The sequence below is a fragment of the Meles meles genome, chromosome 1, assembly GCF_922984935.1.
Source record: "Meles meles chromosome 1, mMelMel3.1 paternal haplotype, whole genome shotgun sequence".
Classification (NCBI taxonomy): domain Eukaryota; kingdom Metazoa; phylum Chordata; class Mammalia; order Carnivora; family Mustelidae; genus Meles; species Meles meles.
In genome coordinates, this window is record NC_060066.1 from 28,476,658 (window position 1) to 28,483,721 (window position 7,064).

At 38.0% G+C, this 7,064-nt stretch overlaps 1 pseudogene; it reads left to right on the forward strand.

Annotated features, from left to right (window-relative positions):
* Window positions 1–201: 201 nt before the first annotated feature.
* On the forward strand, window positions 202–2,228 carry LOC123941908 (annotated as a pseudogene).
* Window positions 2,229–7,064: the final 4,836 nt, after the last annotated feature.

The following is a 7,064-nucleotide window of genomic DNA, read 5'->3' on the forward strand; positions in this document are numbered from 1 at the left end:
CATGCCCATTTTCTTTCCAAACTCTGCACACTGTGGGACTTCAGAGACAGCAGCAAATGCATGGGATACAGACTTACATAGACTTCATTGGTACCCATAATCCCACAAGGTTCTTTACTGGCTTGGAATCTCTGATTAAAACAGCCTGACACAGGCTGACTGGGTACATCTGGGTGGCGGCATGGTAGCCCACTGTTCTGACCCATTCAAGCTGAGAATAAAACTCATAAATCCAGGCAGCATTAGAATCTGGGATCTGTGCAGCAGGATGGCAAAGGCTGTCTAACACTGAAAATCCTAAGCAAGAAGGTGAGAAAAGAGCTCAGCAGAGTAAACCAGAGGCATCATGCCAGCAAGTTCTGAAACCAGAAGAAGGAGGTGGTTCTGGCAGGGAAGAGACATCTGGGCAGCAAGGATGACCCTCCTTATTGGGTACTGGTGGTGCCCCTACACAACAGGATTTCCCTGCCAGAGGACCCTTGCTGCTTCAGGATAAGGAGACTGGAACAGTACACTTGAATGAATGGGGAAGCTCCACTAGCTTTATGTAGTTAGGCACTCCGCACACATACTTAAAACATCGGTAGGTTTTCACCACTACAAGGCCGGGGGGTCTGCACATTGTTAGACATGGCAAAAGTGGTAGATACTATCCTTTTTCTCCTTGATCCTCTAGAAAGCTGGGGATCACTGCCTCTCCTGCCTCTTTGCTCAGGGCCTTCCCACCAATACACTAGTTGTCTAAGGGGTTTCTGGTCTCCCTCTGAAGAAACAGAGATGCCAGAAAGAAGCTAAGTAAAGCAGTAGAGAAGTGCTTTCCTGATGACAAACTTCTCCTGTAGACACTCAGCATGAGGGAAAGATGCTAGTCAGGCAGCTGGCTAACCAAAAGCAATAACATCTTGCCTTTCTAGTTTAAGAGGCCTACCTCACTGCCCATGTTGCTGACTTTGTGCCTAGGGAGGAGAAGAACTTGGTGGGCAACTTGAAAATCTCAGGCTCTGTTTGTGAGCCGGTTCTGAATGTGAATAGCTTGCTGTATATCACTGGACAAGGTGATTTCCGGATGAAACAGACAAATGCTCCTAAGGACCCTTTCCTTTTAAATCCTAGAGTGGTCAGATCCCAAAAGGACCATCCTGGCAATGGATATTTGTGCAGTGGATGCTGTAGCTGGTATGGAGGAAGACCTTAAGGTCCTAGTGAAGGCAGACCCTGACAGACAAGCAAGCATCTTTGTAAATAAAAGTTATCCCAGATCTGAAGGAAGAAGACCAAACCTGGCCCACTGAAGAGGAGCTGAGCAAGGTAAAATCACTTCTTGAAGGAAAGTTCCAAGGTGGTAAAGAAGGTTCCCAAAAGTGTAGCAAATTACCAAAATGAATTGATTTGGGATGAGAATGGTGAAACTGGTGGGGACGGTGAATATGATGGTATGGAACGTGGGATTCTATTGAAGAGGAATCCTGGGATGAGGGTAGTAAAGAGGGATAGGGGAGGAATGTGAAACTGACTATAGCAGACTCCACGTGTGATGATCCATCTTATGAGAAACTGGATGAAAGGCTGAGGAAAACAGTGTTGGAGAAATACAAATAAGGACTGGAAGAACTATTTCCAGATGAAGTAGAGACCTCCCCATGACATGGCTGCGAGAATTCAATTTCAAAAGTACAGAGACTTACTTCCAGAGCTTCTGCATGTCTTCATGGGTCCCTAAGAAAAATCATCCTCAGGATTATGCTCTGATCATTCAGTTTCAGAACTTTGCTAGCACTTGAAGGAACTGAGGCTGGCCGATACGTCATACTTCATATCCGAAGTCCCTGTCTCAGGGGTTGAGTGCTTCAAGCAAGGAGCACAACACTGACTGCATTTTCATTACACCCTGATCAACTTAAGGTGTCAGTACTGAATATGGTGGGATGCTGGCAACACAGAGCCTGTGAAAGCTAGAGCGGCTGATCTTCCACTGTGGGTTTGGGTGATTCCAAACCTTACCTTTGCTCTCTTAGCACACTTTGGTGGATAAACATAAATTTCAGAGATTTATGACTACTGACATGGCCTTGGTGGTGACAATATGTGGCCCAATCACTTTTCCTCCTGCATCTTTGTAGCTTTCCAGATAGAATAGCAGTGGAAATGCACAGCCTCATTGCCACAGGCATCAACTCTCAGTGGATCTGGACAAAATAGTCATCCAGAGGGTTGTTTTGAGTGATTAACACCTGTGGCATGGACTACCCTGGTGAAGATGATCCAGAGAAGAGGCCTGTGAAGGACCTGGGACTGAGATTAGGTGCTTTTTGGTGGGTGATTGTAGGATTTCAGGAGTCTACAGTATGATCTAAAATGGATATGTGTGTTGGCATATTCTCTGTTGCAACAGATTGCCATTTAGGTAGAACAGTGCAACCAGAGGAAGATCAGACTAGAACCATTTAAAGTATTAATCTCAGGGCAGGAAATTTTTTTGTGTGTGGGTCTTACAGCAGTAATAGTTTGAGAACTAGTCAAAAAGCCATAATGTCTTTGGTAGAATAGGTAAGAAAGAATGTAGTAGGTAAAGTCAGAAAAAAGGAGGAGCTAGATCACAATTGTCAGTGGTTCTTAACCTAGATGTCCATTAAGATCACTGGGGGACTTTTAAGAAATACTCTTGTCTGTCACCAACTCTAGAAATTCTGATTCAGTTGGTCTGGGCTAAGGTCCAGCAAAAGACAATTTAAAAAGTAACCTAGATGACTCCAATGTACTCAGCTTTGGAAACCACATAAATAAGCATGTTGGCTTTCTCTGTGATATTGGAAGCTAGTGGAGAATTTGGGGCAGAGGAGTGCCATAATATGAGTTGTATTTCAAAAGAAAATGAATATAGCAGAAGATGGAGAATAATCTCTGGGGAACACTGAAGAGCTGTAAAATCACTTAGGAAGTTACTGAAATAACACAGGATAGAGATTATGGTGCTGTGGACCAAAGTGGTATCACTAGTAGACAGTTAGATAATGATACTGATACAGAAGTCTGGATGTCATGAGAGCTCAATACATACACATTTTTGTAAAATAATTTTGACCTGTATAAGATTAATCTATATAGTAAATAGGTTTATACAATATCAGCTTTTCAACAGTAAAATCTGTACAAGCATAACAAACAAAAGACCAATTGTCTCCTCACTTGTTTATAAATGTTGATAATAGACAAAATAACACTTGATATATTATAGAGAAATACTCATTTATGTATGCTACTATTTATAACATGTCTAGATGCCTTATAACACAGTAAGCACTATTTAAGTTACTGGCTAGAGAAAAATACATAAAACATAGCCTCAAATGGTTTGGTCATAAACTGTCTGGTCAAACTGTCCAGTTTACAACTCAAGTGACACAGTAAAACAAGACTGTTTTCCAGATGGCAAATGATTTTCATTCTTTCCAGTACTATGGTTCTTTCATTCTTTCCAAGACTAGGGCCTAATTCTTAGATGCTTGAAGCCTGTTTTCAGCATACATTTAGAATACCATAACTTTAATTTATTATTTTTATTTTTTTATTTAACATTTCTTTATTATTTATTTTTTATTTAACATTTTTTAATTTTTTATTTAACATTTTATTTATTTATTTATTATTTATTTATTATTATTATTTTTTTGACAGAGAGAGAGAGAAAGCACAAACGGGCAGAGAGGAAAGCAGAGGGAGAGGGAGAAGCATACTCCACCTTAAGGAGGAAGCCCAATACATAGCTTAATCCCAGGACACTGGGATCATGATCTGAGCCCTGGGCAGACACTTAACCCACTAAACCACCCAGGTGCCTCCTTTTTTTTTTTTTTATTTAAATTCAATTATCCAACAAATAGTATATCATTAGTTCTTACAGCTTCATCACAGGAAAAAGTATACACTCATTACTGTGAGAAAAGAACGAGGGCAGATGGTATGTATAATTTAAGGGGGCTGTATGGTAAGAAGCAATATTGAGATACTACATTATTTTTTGAAGGCAGTAACTGATACTGTAAATCTATAGATGTATTTCTCTGTGTTACTTGATTCATGTGTTAATCTTGTTTATGTCTGCTTGTATTGAACTCACTGTCAAGGAAAAATCTGCAAAATACCTAAATACATAATATGCAACATTTAACTTCATGCTTTAATAAACCTATATATGATATGTTATATTTTAATCTCCTCATATTCATTCCACTGCTAAGGGATGGATTCCTGCCATAAGGTTATAGAGATGACCAAAAACATGACACTCAAGCCTGGACAGATGGAATTGACAGCAGTTTATTAGTCACATATATTCAGTCTGGTGGAAGAACGTACTTTATGCCATATAGGACCACATGGTGGTTGCACAGGGGAATGGAGTACACAGCCAGGGCTGTGGGAAGTAGGCTTTGTAGTATCAAGAGAGATAAGTACACCCTGAGTCTTGGGAGAATGTGAATGGCTTATTTGTATAGTTGGGTGAACTGATAGGGAACCGATCGATACCTGCTACAAAGGGATGAGCAGATGCTATAGCTGGTCTCTGAGAAAAGGAAGTTTGTTTGGCTAAGTGACCTTATCTGTGGTTGCAGATGGAGTGGGAAACACGGTTTTGATATTTGAGGCTCTCCCCATATTAGCAGATGTCAAGGCAGCATGTGATTTTAATTTTAGGCCTCATACTAAGCTAAAGGGAGAAACCAATATATATTATCTTTGGGACTTCATCTTAGGCCCTCTAAAAGAACATGTTTCTGGTAGCCACACGTGGAGCAGACATGCAGTAGAATTGCCCAGACAGAGAGACCCATGAACAAGATATAAACACTTAATATATATCTCTGACTTTGTGTGTGTGTGTGTAATCATTCACTACTCAACAGAAACTAATACACAATTCAACACACAGCTTTTGACATGAATAAATACATGATTGTGAAAAATAATAAGAATAATCTATAGGCACACATATGGATTTCTGATCGTGTGGATTTAATTTTTCTTAGAAGTGAATATTTCTAAGTCTTATTCACTCTAAGATGAGTAAGCCCCACCCTGTTACACTCTCCTTATTAGACCTTTTTTTTTTTTTTTAAGGTATGGATATAGTTTAAGTCACTAAATTTTAATGATTTGTATATTGCTTTGTAAGTTAAACAAAACCCAAATCTATATATCTAAATAAACATTTCTAAAAGACTTGTGCTGATTCTTTAGGGTGGTTCTCATATTTGTACATCAAGGTTCTCCAGAGAAAACGAATTGTTTCACATGATTATGGAAGTAGGCATGTCCCAAGATCAGGGCAGGGTGAGTCAGTAAGCTGGAGACAGAGGAATACTGAGCATTTAGTTCTAATCTGAATGTTGTCAGGCTCCAGATCCAAGAAGAACTAGTGTTCCAATTTGAGTCCAAAAGCAGAGTAACGAAAAGGACAATGTTTCAGTTCAAAGACAGTCCAGCAAGAAAAATTATCTCTAATTCCAGGAAGGGTCAGCCTTTTTGTACTATTCAAGCTTTGAACTGATTTGGTGAAGCCCACCATTATAAAGGAGGGTGATTTACTTTACTCAGTCTACCAATCAAAATGTTAATCTCTTCTAAAAACACTCCCAGAGATGACACATTAAGAATAATGTTTGACCAAATATCTGGGCATCCCTTCAACTGCACATAAAATTAACTATCATTAATCATGTTAGCAAAGAATTATTTGAAATAGTTCTCAGTATCACGTTGATATAGGAGTAATGTTCAAATAGTGTACAATCCAAGTGCATTCAGAAGACAGATAAAATAAAAATCACATATTCTTATAAGTTCCCAAATCATAGACTACAGTTAATATATAGGAAATTAGAACTAGAACTGAATAATCTAAATTTTACTTGTCCATTATGGCCATTGATTCATTTTTACCAAATTGTATATTATCAAAAGTGATATAATGATTTCTTTTGATGTTACAAATAACTCATCTCCAAGAACTTTATTTCACATCTGTTAAGATCAATTCACCTTATATAAGATATCATAAGGAAAGAAAATCCATAAATAATACATCATAAGAAAGAAAAAAATAATATTGGATTTTAAACATGATAAATAAATAGGGTAAATTAAAATATAACTTTTAGAAGACATATGGATTACCAACAGATGCATGGAAAGATGCTCAGCATTACTCTTCATCAGGGAAATGCAAAGCAAAACTACAATGAGAAATCACCTCACATAGTCAGAATGATTAAAATCAAAAACACAAGAAACAACAAGTGTTGGTGAGGATGTGGAGAAAAAGGAACCCTCATGTACCGTTGGAGTGCAAACTGGTGCAGCCACTGTAAAAAGTAATATGGAGGTTCCTCAGAAAGTTAAAAATAGAACTATCCTATGGTCCAATAATCATACTACTGGGTATTTACCCCCAAAATGCAAAAACACTAATTCAGAGTAATAGATGTACCCCTGTATTTATTATAGTATTATTTATAGGAGCCAAATTATGGAAGCAACCCAGAATTCCATCAAGAGGTAAATGGATAAGGAAGATGTGGAATATATACACAATGGAATATTATTCAGCCATAAAAGGAATGAAATCTTGCCATTTGCAATGATGTGGATGGAGCTATAATGCTAAGCGAAATAAGTCAGAGAAAAGCAAATACCATTTGATTTCACTCCTATGTGGAATTTAAGAAACAAAACAATGGAACAAAGGAAAAAAGAAGAAGAGAGAGAGAGACAAACCAAGAAATAAACACTTACTATACAATACAAACCAGTCATTATCAGAGTGGGAGTCGGAGGTGGGGGGCAGGGGTAAAATAGATGATGAGGATTAAAGAGTACACTTATGATGAGCACTGAGTAATGTCTAGAATTGTTGAATCACTAGGTTTTACAACTGAAACAAATGTAACACTGTATGTTAACTATACTGGAGTTAAAATTGAAATCCATAAATATTAAAAAAAGAAATATAGCTTTTATTCAACCAGTCATCACCTTAAAATCTTACCTTTAAGAAACAAGACAAA